General features: G+C 43.4%; 1 long non-coding RNA gene across 2 annotated transcripts; it reads left to right on the top strand.

Moving 5' to 3' along the window:
• Window positions 1–1,337: 1,337 nt before the first annotated feature.
• On the top strand, window positions 1,338–14,971 carry LOC129149352 (uncharacterized). Of its 2 annotated transcripts, XR_008556270.1 has the most exons (6): window positions 1,338–1,386; window positions 2,617–2,725; window positions 3,682–3,770; window positions 9,174–9,292; window positions 14,169–14,347; window positions 14,789–14,971. It is a non-coding gene; the product is annotated as an uncharacterized LOC129149352 (long non-coding RNA). The 2 variants fall into 2 exon arrangements; XR_008556271.1 differs by lacking the exon at window positions 2,617–2,725 and having other exon boundaries at window positions 1,379–1,400; window positions 3,627–3,770.
• The last annotated feature ends 266 nt before the right edge of the window (window positions 14,972–15,237 follow it).

Below are 15,237 nucleotides of genomic sequence, written 5' to 3'. Positions count from 1 at the left end.
TGCTCATGCTTTGAGCCTTCCCTAAATTATCACCTCCTCAAAGAAGCCTTCCTTGACCCTCTTCAAAACAAAAGTCTCACTCTCTCTTTTTATTTCCTTCCTTGCCTTCAACAGAATCTAAAATAGTCTTATTTATGCATTTGTTAGTTTGTATACTTATTACCTGCTGCAACCCTTCCTAGGAATGTTAACTATCTTGCTATTCTTGTGTCTTTGCATCTAGCACAGTGCCTGGTATGATAGATATTCAATAAAGATTTATTGAATTGCATTCCCCAAACTCAGTAAGTAAAAACTTCAGATGCTAAATCCAGGTCAGGTTACAGCCAGAGGCCCCACACAGAAAGAGATATGGTAATTGTGCAAACGGTTTCTCCCCCATAGGAACCCCATCACCTTCAAAAGCTCAAAGCCTATGACTCAGTATTCTATCCCAGGCACCCCTTCCTATTTATCTCCTGGCATGAGTACCCTGATAGTTGAGTTAAATGGTCAGGCTCATGTATTTGATGATTTGAGTCCATTTCTTACACCCCGCGGGGAAATAAGAGTCTTCTGATACATATTTGCTGAGAAAGCAGTGAAAGCTGTCTCATACAACTCTCATTACCTGTGCTGTTTGGGGAGCAACAGTTTTATTGAGGGCATCACCACATGTCTTTCGGATGCTTGTGGGATTTGGAGAACCTGAATGAGGTTGGGGAATTTCCTGTCCTGGACAGAGACAGAGTACAGGGTTATCAACTCTCTTGTGCTCTTTTGTACATCAGTCACCTATAGCTCTTAGTTAAAACGACACATTCCCAGCATCCCAACTCATGAGAGTCTGAATCAATGGAACTTTTGTTATGGTAGCAGATACTCAGAGTATCTTTTATGACTGCTGATGTGCTGCATTAAGGCAAGCAGCTTTACGTACATTATATGGTTTAATCCAACTCTCAATCCTATGATGTAGGCACTACTTTCTCCCTCTTCAGAGATAAAAAACCTAGGGCTGAGGGAAATTGAGGACTTTCCCCAAGGTCATGCAGCTCATGTGTGGAGCTAGGAAGCCTAGCTTCTCAATTGTGTCCATAGACCAGTAGCTTCAGCAGCCCCTGGAAGTTCATTAGAAATGCAGGTTCTCAAGCCACACCCCAAACCTCCTGAACCCAAATCTCCCCAACTGACTTACATGCACATTCAAGTGTGAGAATCTGACTCAACATTGTCATTCTTTCTCTCTTCTCCAGTGGCGCTCAAACAAGAGTTGCCACAGGAACCACCTGGGATTGTTATCAAATAGGTAGTTATCCAGGCCCCGCCTCCAGAGGCCCTAACTCAGTGGGTCTGGGCTGAGACCCAGGCAACTCTTTTTCTAACAGCAGCCCAGGCAGTTCTGAGGTGGGTGGTCTATGGTAAGAACCACACTTTGAGAAACACATGTAGAAAAGGCATCAGCCTCCCTTTCCTTCTCTGTTAAGAGTGAAATAGAATCATTTTTTAAATGAGCTTCCAACCAAAAGATTATTCTATTAAGATTGGTTTCCATATTTGTGATGAGGAGAGTGCAGACCCCTCAACATATTGACACTTGAAGTAGAAAGACTTTAGAGATCATGAGGTCAAAGCCCTGTTTTTTATAGGTGAGAAAATTGAGGTTCAAGGGTGACAGATAACCTGCCCATGATCACGTGGCTCACTGGTGGCAGAGCTAAATCAGAACCTAAGGCTCCTAATTCTTTCCACCAAAACACAGATCACAGAATACATCGCTCCGCAGACATAGCAACACAAGTGAAGATTATAGGCTCTTAGCATGGGCCAGGCAGTTCCAAGGGCTTTTACAAATTCACTCATTTTAATCTCACAACAATCCATGAGGTAAGTACTATTATAACCCATAATACTGATGAGGAAACTGAGGCACAGAGAAGGTATGTCACCTGCTCACCTATTAAGTTGTAGAGTCAGAATTCAAACTGAGGCACTCTAGATTCTTAATGCATTTAGGAAGCAATGAATGAATGAATGAATGAATGAGCTAATCCATTGATTAAATATCAAGTGACTGCAAATTGTTCTGAAATACCCCTTCCTGTTTTTTCTTTTTCTTTGTCCCCAGTCAAATGAGCCCAGAATCAGGTTAGAGTAGAATGCACCACAGCCTTGTGAGTATCTGATTAAGAGCATAGGAACTGGAATCACAGACCCACTTTTCTGCTCACCAGCTATGTAACTTTGGGCAAGTTACAAAACCTACTTAAACCTTAGTATGCTTATATAAAAAACAATAATAATAATAGTAACCATCTCTAAGGGTTGTTGTAATTGAAAAAAAAAACGCAATTAAAATGCATTCTTATTTTAAGCACTAACACATTTTCACAGCCATGTTTGGTTTTTTAATGAGCTTGAAGTTGTTTTAAAGCCCTCTGAGGGTAAGGGACTGTTCCTTGAACTTTCTTATCATTCCCACAATCCCCAACTGGATATATTCCTGAGACAGTTGCTCAGTGATAGGGATTATCCCCAGTCCTTGTTACCATGTTTACATACCAAGGGAGGAAAGAAACTCTTCTTCAAGGCATAGTTTCCCTGACCCGTCCCTGCCATTGGTTCCTCCTTTTACAGATAGAACACAGGAATGTGCAGAGAAACTTCTACCCACTGCAGAAGATGAACTCTTCTTTAAAGAAAAGTTACTTTGAAAATGAATTGGACTGGGCATCACCAGTACCTAGTAAGTTGTAGAGTCAGAATTCAAACTGAGGCACTCTAGATTCTTAACCCTTTGCACTTGCTTGCTTTTTTCATCGAGCTGCTACCGATGCTAACTGTGTCGAGTCACACTCGACATCCGAGTGCAAAAGGTTAATACATTTAGGAAGCAATGAATGAATGAATGAATGAGCTAATCCACTGATTAAATATCAAGTGACTGCAAAATTAAATATCAAGTGACTTTTCCCATCCTGGTTGGTGGCCTTGGGCAAACCGCTCAGTCCATCTAGGTCTCTATGCCTATCCCCATGAAAGAAACAGGATAGTTGCTGAAATCTCTCAGGACTCTTGCCAATATTAACTTTCTAATTCTTTGAGTCCATATTCAACAGCTGTCAAATTGCCCCCACCCTCCCTCTTAATCTTCACTGTAGGATATTGACAGTGAATGACCTGGGTCTCATCAAGTGTGGGGGAAGGGGGGATTACATAAAAAATTACTAAATATAACATAAATAAAACTATTAGAGATTATAAATTGAGTGCCTACTATGTGCCACCCATTGTGCTAGTGCATCCATACCTATAACAACCCTAGGAGGTAGGTATTATTGCTATGATTATACATATTAGGAAACCAGTTCACAGAGTTTAAGAGATATGCCCAAGGTCACATAAGTGGCATAGGTAGAATTTGAACCCAGATTTTGTGTGACCCAGGATATATTGTTGAGTTTTTTTAAAAAAAAGCAAAATGGTCATATGATAAATAATGTATATAATCTACTATAATTTATCTGTGAAAGTGGAGGTGGTGGGTGCAACTGAGACATATGAAACATTATTTACCTGTATCTATATCTATATCACATAATCTCTATCTGTACAATCTATATCTATAAAACCCTAATATATAATAGACCAAAAGGCAGAACAACCAAACAACCAGTTGCTATGACATGTGCTGACCACCAGGAGGCGTGTGTGGAACATGGAGGGCATTGGCAGCAGGCAGCAGAGCGAGGAACATGGCAGGCATCGGCCGCGGCAGGATGGTGGAACAGGTGAGCAGGGGTGCCAGACCAACGCGGGGAGCCTTTCGCTGTCATTGGGGCGAGCCTCTGGTGGTTACTGAAAGTTCTTTGCGCCCACACGCCACGGTCCTGCCCGGCGCTTGCACCTGCTGCCAGCACCAGCCCTGCTCGCACCTGCTGCCGGAGCCTGGTGCTGACTCGATCTCTTGGCGCCATCAGCAGGTGCAAGTAGCGGCTGCCGCCCTGATAGCCCCTCAGGGCTTCTCCACAGCCCCTGCTCCTGAGGGGTGATTGAGGCAGCAGCTGTTGCTCACACCCGCTGAGGGTACCAGCCCCAATCGCTCTGGCTGCAAGTGGGACTGGCGACGTCAGCGTGTGGGAGCTGCAGCGGTGGGAGTGGGGCTGCCTGCAGACAGGGGATGGGGGTCATGGCAGGAGGGGGCGGGTTGGGGCGTGGAGGGTGCACCGAGACCCACCTCTGTGCCCACCTTGGCCCACAGTTCCTTTCAAAGTGCACAAATTCATGCACTGGGGACCTAGTAGGAAGATAAATGATAAAATTTTAAGTTTCTACTTATAGGGGAGGAATGGAATTAGGTGGAGGTAGCAAGGACTTCTTTTAATATATCTTGTTTTAAAAGCACTCCCTAAAAATTCTAGGTAAGCGGAAGCAAAGGAACCTAAATGTGTAACCAGTCTTTGGCACAACCACATGGACAAGAGCTATTCAAAGAGACTATAAAGCACCATTATTTGGCTGCAGATCCCTACTAAGATATATCCTAAGGATATATCCCTCCCTCCTTTCCCCTCCCTCCCCTCCCCTCTCCCTGCTCTCTGTATAAGTAGAAGGGCTTATACAAGTACTTGCATGGCTAATTGATTTCTTTTTCCTATTACTGGACTATAAGCTCATGAGAGCAAAGATTCTGTCTGATTTTGCTCACCATTAATATCCCCAAGAACCTAACAACTGTTGCATTCAAGTTGATTCTACATGTAAGTAAAACCATCAACTATTTCATAATGCTTCTAGAAAAGCCAAGTCTGAGCATTTCCATACTGAAATACATATTATTTTGTTACAAATTATTTTCCTTTTATTTTTTATTTACACTAAAGGTGGGCATTATATTGTCTTTTAGAATTATGTATCCAAGTGGATATTATATTTGAACTTAATTTCACGATAACAAAGGGGGATTAAAAATATTTGTTATGAAAGCATGCTCTGGATCTGATGGGGTTGAGAGCATGGCTGTATCAGAACTTTAGCTACATGGGTGTGAGTTACTCACCCTTTCTTTCTGAGCCTCAAATTCCAGAACAGCACACCAGGTGTAATATCAGTATCCACCTCCTAGGTTTGCTGTGAGGATTAAATAATAGCAATAGGCTTAATGAACGTAGTTATTATGATGATGACTATAATTATTATAATAATTATAATAACTAATTACATCAAATTTCTCTTCACAGTTTTGTCTAATTAAAACTAAGCCTATGCTCAGTACATAGGATCGTTGGGACCGGACTCCAACCACATCACACCACCACGAATCCAACTGCATTTTACAATTTGCAATCCCCTGAATGATTTGTGCAGTTCCAAGGCCTGGGCCATGGGCATACTGTTCTCCCTGCCAAGAAGGGTCTTTCTGTGCCCCCACCCCTGCCCCTCTTCCTCAAGACTCAATTCAACTATCACTTCTTCTAGGAAGCCTTCGCCCATCAACCAATCTGACATCTTTGTTTCTTTTTTATACTCTAATCCACTGGTAGGGAATGTCCAGCCACAGGCCATATCATTTGGTCTGGCCCTGCCAATGCAACTGCAGGAGAGACTCAAAATTCAATAAATCTAGGAGCTTTTTTCATAGCAACGTAAATTTTCAAATTGATAATTTTGTATGGCCCACGAATAATGTTACAAATATCCAAATGGCCCTTGGCAGAAAAAAGGTTCCCCACCCCTGCTCTAATAGTTGTATTTCCTGTACCTCTCACAGCTATAAGTAACTGTTGGTTTATCCATCTCCTATATTAGACTGTGAATCTCTTGAGAGCATAGAGAATTTTTTGTTTGTGTGTCTTCGAATTCTGACATACAAGTTGGTGCTTAATGAATGTTTAATTGGCTGAAGAAATAAATGACAAAGTGGATGAATGAATGGTACCATTTCCCTAGAAATCCTCTTAATGGCTAATAAGCAAAAGAGCCAGACCTGAAATGTGAGTCTTTAAACATCCAATCCAAGGTGCCTGTAGTAACCCAGCTCACCTGAGTGGTTTGGCCTGGTCAATGCTACAGAACAAATGTTTTTCATTCTGGGAAGTTTTGCCTCCAATTCCAAGATTCCCAGCTGCCTTGGACAAAGTGTTTGTTACCTTCAATACAATGAAGAGGAGTGCCGATATAAAATATGACAGGGCCTAGAAGTGTGAGGACTCTCAGGAATTGCACATCCACTGGGTTCCAATATACCAACCAGCTGTTCTTAGATTTCCCCTGACGATTTGTCCTGGCAAGGATCCCAGCTGCCCTATGCTGGCCCCATTATTCCAGGCAATTCTGTCTTCCTGGGAGCCGCCTGATGACCATAAAGGTGCCCACTTAAGATTCTAACTTGACAACCACCATAAATTATCAGGCTCAACCAGGGCTCAGGAAAACACTGCATTTTCGCTTTTCTCAAATCTGTGGCTGTCAGGTGACTGGCCAGTAGCAGTGAAAAGGTTCATAGTGCAGTCTTGGGGATCACTGGCAGGTGCACTTCAACACTGACTTCCCCAGGTCCAGATCCTCCTTTTAAATGTTCGCATTCTAAACAGACTGTCAAACCTCAGAGGGAAGGCAGGGGTGAGTGGGTGAGCAGAAAGAGATCAACCAAAGAACTTGTATGCATATATGCATAACCCATGGACACTGACAATAGGGTGGTGAAGGGTGGGGGTGCGGGGCGGGCTAGAAGAGGTCAATGGGGAGAAAAGGAGACATATGTAATACCTTAAACAATAAAGATTTTTAAATAAATAAATACAGCCTAACTAAAATAAAATAAAATAAATGTTCTCATTTTAGTGTGTCTACCACCTATTTTACATTCCTGCCTTGCTTTCTTCCTGGGGAGGCAGAAGAATCATGGACTGGGAGAGCGAGGACCCCGTTCTAGACCTGGCTCTACCACTATGCAGATGTGTGGCCGTGGAACAGTCACCCAGCCTCTCAGGACTCCAGTTGTCTTATTTGCAAAAGGATTGGATTCAAATTTATCTCTACGGTTGTTCTAGTTCTAAGTGCTCTACAGCCTCGAGACACAAAGTGTGGTCCACAGACCAGCAGCATCAGCATCACCTGGGAGCTTGTTAGAAATGCAGAGTCTCAGGTCCCCAGGCCTCCGGCATTAGAAACTGTGTTTTACCAGGACCCCCCCAAGAGTTCCTATGCCCACAAAGGTTGGGAAGCACTGCTCTCTCTATAAGACCACACATCTAACTGCTGGATGGAATCTCCCCTTCCTTCCAGAAAATTACCTTCAGATTTGGACAAGAATCCAAATTAATCTTCTACTTAGAAGATTAATGTCACCCAGGGGAGGAGGAAGGATGGCTTTTTGAGCAGCGTTTGTTCAGTCTGAACCACCTAAGTAAACGCTAAAGCAGATCTTTCCCTTCCTTGCCCCTTCCTTTCTTTTTTCCTTCCATCCTTCCTTCCTTTTTTCACTAAGAAAATTGAGAGAAGAAATGTTCTACCATCTTCCAACAAAAGAATGATCCTGTTCCTGTTTCCGCAGGCACCTTGGTCCCCCCTGGGGTAATCCCTGTGAGTGTGGTCTGACACCTGCAGAGAACACAGCCTCCACCCCACCCCTGCCCCCGCCCCACCCCCAACCTCCCACCTCCACCCCCACCCCCGGAGCCACCGAGCTGAGGAGGCAGAAGAGAGATCCTGGAAGTAGGAGAATGAGAAGCAGGAAAGAGGAGCTGATAGGGTTCTGCAGGGAGGCAGGCCCCACTGAGTGAGCTTCTAAAAACAGACATCCTGGATCATGGTCTTCTAAGCTTGCCAAAATTTCCCTTCTGGAAGGAGGCCACAAGGACCCTCTGGGGCCCTCATCCCTAGGCAGTCACAGGGCAGATTCAGAGACCAGGGCTACCCCCTGCTGTGTGTGCTGGTATGCCCAGCCTTTAGTCGGAGATTAATGTCCATTTGTCTGGTGAGAAGTTGAAAATTAACACATGAGTGTTCCCAGTCTTCTATCTGTGAAAGAATTCTGGCGTAGCCTGCTTAGTTTTCCCCTCTCCACACCCTTTCAAGAGGCTTCTGCCATTGCCAGATGGGTTTTCTGGATTGAGCATGTGGCAGAAAAAGGGAAAAGGAGGAAAGAGGTACAGTGTTTAAGGATTATAAAAGAAGACACATTTCTAGATGAGTTTTAAGGGGCGATCATGAGAACAACTAAAGGATGGAAGGGTTGTTGATGGGAGAGAAAAAAAAGGTTGATCAAGTTTCCTTATAAACCAATGGTTCTCAAAGGGTGATCTCAAGACTAACAGCATCAGCATCATTTCAGAACTTGTTAGAAATGCCAATTCTCTGGCCCCACTTAGACCTGTTGAATCAGATACTCTGGGGATGGGCCCGGACATCTTTTAAGACATTTTCCAGGGGATTCTGGTGCTAGCTAAAGTTCTGGAACTATTGTTATAAACTGTATAGCAATTTACAGTTTTAATGAATTTGAGTTCATTAAAAACGATTGTACCCTCTTTGACCACACACTTTGGTTCTTCTGGAACACTGACATGATAGGGTTACACTTTTCTTACTGGTATTTGCTGCATGTCATGCACCTTCATTCTGCTCGCATGCAGAATCACACTACAGGACTTTTATCTTTTTTTTTTTTAAATATATTTTATTGATTTTTTACAGAGAGGAAGAGAGAGGGATAGAGAGTTAGAAACATCGATCAGCTGCCTCTTGCACACCCCCTACTGGGGATGTGCCCGCAACCAAGGTACATGCCCTTGACCGGAATCGAACCTGGGACCCTTGAGTCCACAGGCCGACACTCTATCCACTGAGCCAAACCGGTCTCGGCTGGACTTTTATCTTGTCCCTGCATGGGCCAGCACTGCTACTTGGAAAATAAGTCAAGGATGTATCTACAGTTGAAGGATTGCTCTTATATCCTGGGGGTTTTGTGCTTAAGAAAGGACATCTGCTAACCTTTGTTTTCATTCAATAACGGATGGCACATTTAACTTTTGCCCAAGACTGTAACCCTACCTAAAACTTTAACCAGAATTGGCCAGAAGCTGCAGGACTGAAGGGAATGTTTTTTTCCTGGATCCCACCAGTATATAAGTAAAGAGGAGTTTTAATACTAACTCGGATATTTCACTGTTTTTGTTCCACTTTGTTCATAGAGGACCACAGCTTCCCAAGCCTGCCTCCAATACCTCGTGTGATGTCGTAAATCAGGCTGCATTACCACATGTCACCTGTCCCACACTGGGATGTCATCTGCTGGCCGCCATCCTAACCAGTAAGTTCAGACTCATATGGAACATACATATGAACAGGCTATTATATTATAGAGGGAATTCCTATAAACATTTCTTTTTTAAAATAAAAACAAGACATACAAATGGTTTTTAATGAATATAATGAAGTGTATTTTTTTTAAGTAGCCCTGGCTGGTATGGCTCATTTGGTTGAGCATCATCCTATGCACCAAGAGGTTGCAGTTCGATTCCCAGTCAGGGCACATGCCTGGGTTGTTATGGGCTTGATCCCCAGTAGGGGGCATGCAGGAGGCAACCGATCGATGTCTCTCTCTCTCTCTCTCTCTCTCTCTCTCTCTCTCTCTCTCTCTCTCTTCCCCCTCCTTCTCCCTTCCTCTCTAAAATCAATAAAAACACATATTTTTAAAAATTCTTAATAAAAAAGTAAAATTCTTGTCTCTCACTCTTAATTACCCCCATTCCCCCAATTTTTGTGTGTGAATATTTCCAGAATTTTTATGCATACATTAGCATATGTATTATTTTTTATTCATACATGGGATCATTTAGTGCACACTGTTCTACACTTTGCTTTTCTCCTTTAATAGCTCAGAAATATGCTAGCACATTCTTTTTTTTTTTCAAAAATATATTTTTATTGATTTCAGAGAGGAAGAGAGAAGGAGAGAGAAATAGAAACATCAATGATGAGAGAAAATCATTGATTGGCTGCCTCCTGCATACCCGCCACTGGAGATGGAGCCCACAACCCGAGAATGTGCCCTTGACCAGAATTGAACCTGGGACCCTTCAGCAGGCTGACACTCTATCCCCTGAGCCAAAGTGGCTAGGGCTACATTCTTTTTAATGGCTGTATAGTATTTCAACATATGAATGTGCCATAACTAGAATAACCAAACTTTTTTATGGCCTTTCCCCCTTTTCCCCTTTCACAAATAATGTTACATTCTTGTATCTATGACCTGGTGTACTTTTGTGAATGTATATGTGGACTAAACTCTTGCCCATGGTTCAAATGGTAGATGCATTTACAATTATGATTGATATTGCCAAAATGTCCAACAAAATATTACATTTAGTAGTATGTTCACTGACTGTGAATAAGAGTCTGTTTCTTTATTCATTCAACAACACTATTACCAAATTTGAATAGTTTTTCCCAATCTGATAGGTGAAAATGGCAACTCATTGTGTTTAAATGTGCATGTCTTTAATTAGAAAAAAAGCTGAACATATTTTCATACAGTATTGCCTATTTGTGTTTGTTTTTCTATGAACTGACTTTCATATCCTTTGCCTATTTCTCGGTTGGTTTGTTCATATTCATTCTTATTGATTTGTGTGAGTTCTTTATAAAATAAGGAAATTATCTTTTATTCACTGTGTTACAAATAGTGTATGCCATTTTATCAATTGTTTCTTGACATAACAAAATTGGCTTCCATAAAGACATTTAAATTTTTATGTAATTGAAGTTATTAATTTTTTGTTTTATGGAGAATGGTGTGAGGGGGGAAGAATAGGCAATAAGGTCATCTACTTCTGATGGCATTTGCTGACCCAGTTTGTCCTCTTTGAAGCCAAAGACCTGGAATTGACATGGGGCTAAAACAAGAGTGTTTGGAAGTTAAGCTGGGTCATCTATCCACCTGTGAAAAGTTCTGGGAATGGTGCTGGACCAACCTCTCCCATAGATCTGGAACAACACCCCCCTCACATCTCACCTTTGATGCAAAAGGCAGCCCATCAGTCTGATCTCATTTACCCTCACAGAGAATTCTCTTTCTATACTCTGACCCTGGTGAAGTCTCTATAGGCCATTCAAGCAAATTACATAACTCTGAGCCTCCAAGAAATTAAGCTGGAGTTTTTGTGTATTTCCTCCCAGGGAAACACTGTACTCCCCACTATATATGTAAGTGCAAACAGCTCAGCTATCTCACCCCAGGAGAAACCAAGGCCCCTTTGTACTAATGGAGGAGTAAGAAATGAGCCTATGATACAACTAAAATGTCCTGTTACAAAAATTAATGAACCAACTGATCACACCTTAAGCCTTCTAGAGGATTCTTTCCACTTAATTGAATCTCTTATTGGTGGTATTTCAAGAAATGTAAAGGAACGTGGAAAACAGGCTGTGTGAGAAAGGACGCTTGTGGGCAGGGTAGTTAGGAGGTGGGCCGTGCATGGGCACACCCATCCTGTCCAGGGGTCTGTCCCAGAGTCAGTTCTCTAACTGTTCTCCACTTCCTAACCTATCCAGACTCTAAGAATGCCATTTGAATTTATTCTTAACCACGTCCCTGGTGGTAGCCATCAGAGAGAAATGCACCAGTTGCCACTGTAGCTGTTTGGTACACATGTCAGTGGAAATGGTGAGTTGGAAATTCTCTCTACCATACTTTTCTGGGTAGATTGAGGGAGAGTATTAAAGTTACCTAAAGTGAGAAGCTGATGTAATTCATACCCCATTGTAACCCCTATGTGCCTTACCCAAGGAAGATGTATTTTGCTTCACACCTCAGTTAGCAGGAACATCACATTACTTCAAGTCAAAGGAAATCTAACTCTTAATCCCTTGTTGATGGGAAATTCAATCTGAATCATGATTTTGAGAGCCCTTCCACTCCCTGAATTCATACCGGAATCCAGGATCTCATTTGGAGACTGGGAAATGGGAAAAGGGTCTTGAGTCACCTCACTGCTGAAATGCAGATTTCAGAAACCCATGGCTGTTTTGATAGTGTACCATGCTGCTCACACCTCTTGGCACTGGGTCTTTTCTGAAAGCCACAATCCAGCTGTTTGCTGGATCTCACAACCTGTTGAGAGGTAAATGGAGGTGGAGCATAGGGCCCTCCAACTGTAGAACCTGCCAAAATCTCTGACATTTACCAGTTGTGGTAGTTTTAAAAACCTATCTGCAAATTCTTTAACATTTCTCCCATCAAAAGGTGGAGTCCAATTTACCCCTGGCTGAATGTTGTCTCCCCCAAACTCTACCTCATATGTTGAAGCCCTTTTGTCCCAGTACCTCAGAATGTGACTGTATTTGAAGATAGTGCCTTTAACGAGGTAAATAAATAAAAATGAGGCCATTGGGGTGTGTCCTTATAGGAGATTAGGACACAGACACACAAGAGGGAAGCCAATGTGAAGACAAGGGAGAGGACAGCCATCTATAATTCAAGGAGAGAGGTCTCAGAAGACACCAACCCTGCTGACACCTTGATCTTGTACGTTCAGCCTCCAGAACTGTGAGAAGTAAATTTCTGTGGTACTTTGCTATGGCAACCCTAGCAAGTGAATGCACATGGTGACTGATCTGGAATGAATAGAATGCAATCAAAGTGATGCTGCATGACTTCCCAGGCTTGGTTAGAAAAGGTGGCACAGCTTCCACCAGCTCTCTCTCTCTCTCAAGATGCTCTCTCCTGGAACCCAGTCCATATGGAAAAGTATAGGTTTTCGAGCCAGCGGGCTCAGTCAAGGCCCCAGCTCACAGCCGGCATTAATTTCCAGGCATGTGAGTGAACAAGAGAGAGAGAGAGAGAGAGAGAGAGAGAGAGAGAGAGAGAGAGAGAGGCTGTTCCTGCTAAATCCTGGCCAAACTGCCAATTCATGAGCAAAACAAATGTTGCTCTAAGTCACCAAGCTTTGGAGAAGTTTCTTTAAGCAGCAATAATAAAAGAAGTCTCTTGTCAATGGATGCTGAGAGAATGATGGGCTCATCGGGGTGGATTGGTTGGTTTGTAGCTTCCTGTTTTCTCATCTAGATTGAAGACAGGGAATGTGACTGAAATTTGCTTATTGGGTAATTATTTTAATAACTAGAGGCCCGGTGCATGAAATTCGTGCACGGGGATGTGTGTCCTTCAGCCCAGCCTGCACCCTCTCCAATCTGGGGCCCCTCGAGGGATGTCCAATTGCCCATTTAGGACCGGGATCAAGCCTAAATGGGCAGTCGGACATCCCTCTCACAATCCAGGACTGCTGGCTCCCAACTGCTTGCCTGCCTGCCTTCTTGATTGCCCCTAACCACTTCTGCCTGGCAGCCTGATCACCCCCTAACCACTCCCCTGCCAACCTGATTGATGCCTAACTGCTCCCCTGCCAGCCTGATTGCCCCTAACTGCCCTCCCCTACAGGCCTTGTCCCCCCAAACTGCTCTCCCCTGCAGGCCTGGTCCCCCTCAACTGCTCTTCCCTGCAGGCCCAGTAGCCCCCAACTTCCCTCCTCTGCTGGCCTGGTCACCCCTAACTGCCCTTCCCTGCAGGCTTGTTCACCCTCAACTGCCCTCCCTTGCAGGCCTGGTCCCTCCCAACTGCCCTGCCCTGCTGGCCTGATCGCCCACAACTGCCCTCCCTTGCAGGCCTGTCCCTCCCAACTGCCCTCCCCTGTTGGCCATCTTGTGTCCACATGGGGGCAGTCATCTTTGACCACATGGGGGAAGCCATATGTGTGTTGGAGTGATGGTCAATTTGCATATTACTCTTTTATTATATAGGATTGGCTTGTATATTTTATTTCTGTGTTTCTCTGAGCCATTTTGTATTATAAGCCAAATAGATGCCTTTTTAAAAATAAATAAATCAATAAAAATAAAAAATAAAAAAGTGCCAGTCTTGAGGATCAAGAGCTTTGTGGTCCTCTCTCTGTTAAGTGAGTACTCCATTAAGTGAGTGTTAAGGAGTACTCCATTTCTCTCCTCTGCATTTCAAAAGTGGCCATATAATCTCCCTCAACTTGACTTTAGTTCTACAAGGTTGGTTTCCGTTTCCAAGGGGTAAGGGTGGGAGGAGGAATGGGTTATGCCAACCCATTTTTCTTATTAATTCACACTAATACAGCAATCTGAGTGCTCTCTGTATAAAATTTTGTTTTATTTTGTTTCAGGTGGAGGGTGTGATCTATGTAAGGAAGAAGGTTACTTCATCTTTATACAGTAGTGATCAGTATGTGCAGTGTTCCCTATGACCGCCTCTGCTCTTGCAAAATGCCAGCCTTGAGTTTCCATTCAGAAGTCTGCCTCACTCCCCAAAGCACACCCAATTCCCCATACATTGGACAAGAATGTAGGTATTATTTCAAATTGAATTGGGGGATGGAGAGAGGGTTACATTACACACCACAGAAGAAAACTATTAGTTTGCCATAGCTATCACTACTTGCTCTTTCCAGTCTTCTCACAATCTACCTTCTCACCCCACCTGCCCTGTCACCATGGCTCTTGTCTCCACCCCTCCAACATGAAATTCTACCTCCCTTCAGTTAGTCTACTATACACAGAATGTGTGTGTGTGTGTGTGTGTGTGTGTGTGTGTGTGTGTGTGTTTTATCTTGGCAGTCAAACAGGATCAGCTGATTGTTCCCAAAGCATGCCCCTAAGGCCTTCAGCTCATTCCAACACACCTCCAATCTCATTTTTATGTTGTTACTCATGTTACTTGTTTCTGTTTATTTCCCTTGGAGCTCCAGGAACTTGGCAAGAGCTTCACTGTTTTCCTTTTGTGTAGCTCTAAAGAATGCAACCATGGCATCCCTGCTCTGAAGTCCTGAATGCCAAAGTCAACAATGGGGTGGAGAACCTACAGCCAGTCACCCTCATGGAGTTCCAGTCCTGCTGTGGCAATGGCTTCGCTTGCAAAAGCCATACAGCATACAGCCCCAGAATAGCAAGAAGCTAGGCAAATGCAAGACGAAATGCTCCCAGTATGTACATCTTAATTTTATTTGATAGACAGAGGGTATTGGAGTCTACCCCTTACCTTAGAGGTAGGCAAATTGCAGTAATCATGCCAGTAGGAGGCACCATAAATGATGATTGGTGAAAGCTGGCCATCTCCCAAAGAGGCAGCAAGATGTAACAATTACAACAGGAGCTCATAGCTGCCATTTGTTCAGCGCTTACTATGTTACAGGCATCATGCCAACAGCACTATCTCAATTAATACCTAGAACAACC

Source organism: Eptesicus fuscus, chromosome 6 (assembly GCF_027574615.1).
Source record: "Eptesicus fuscus isolate TK198812 chromosome 6, DD_ASM_mEF_20220401, whole genome shotgun sequence".
Classification (NCBI taxonomy): Eukaryota; Metazoa; Chordata; class Mammalia; order Chiroptera; family Vespertilionidae; genus Eptesicus; species Eptesicus fuscus.
The sequence above is the reverse complement of the archived record's forward strand: the minus strand, read 5'-3'. Positions and strand labels throughout refer to the sequence as shown.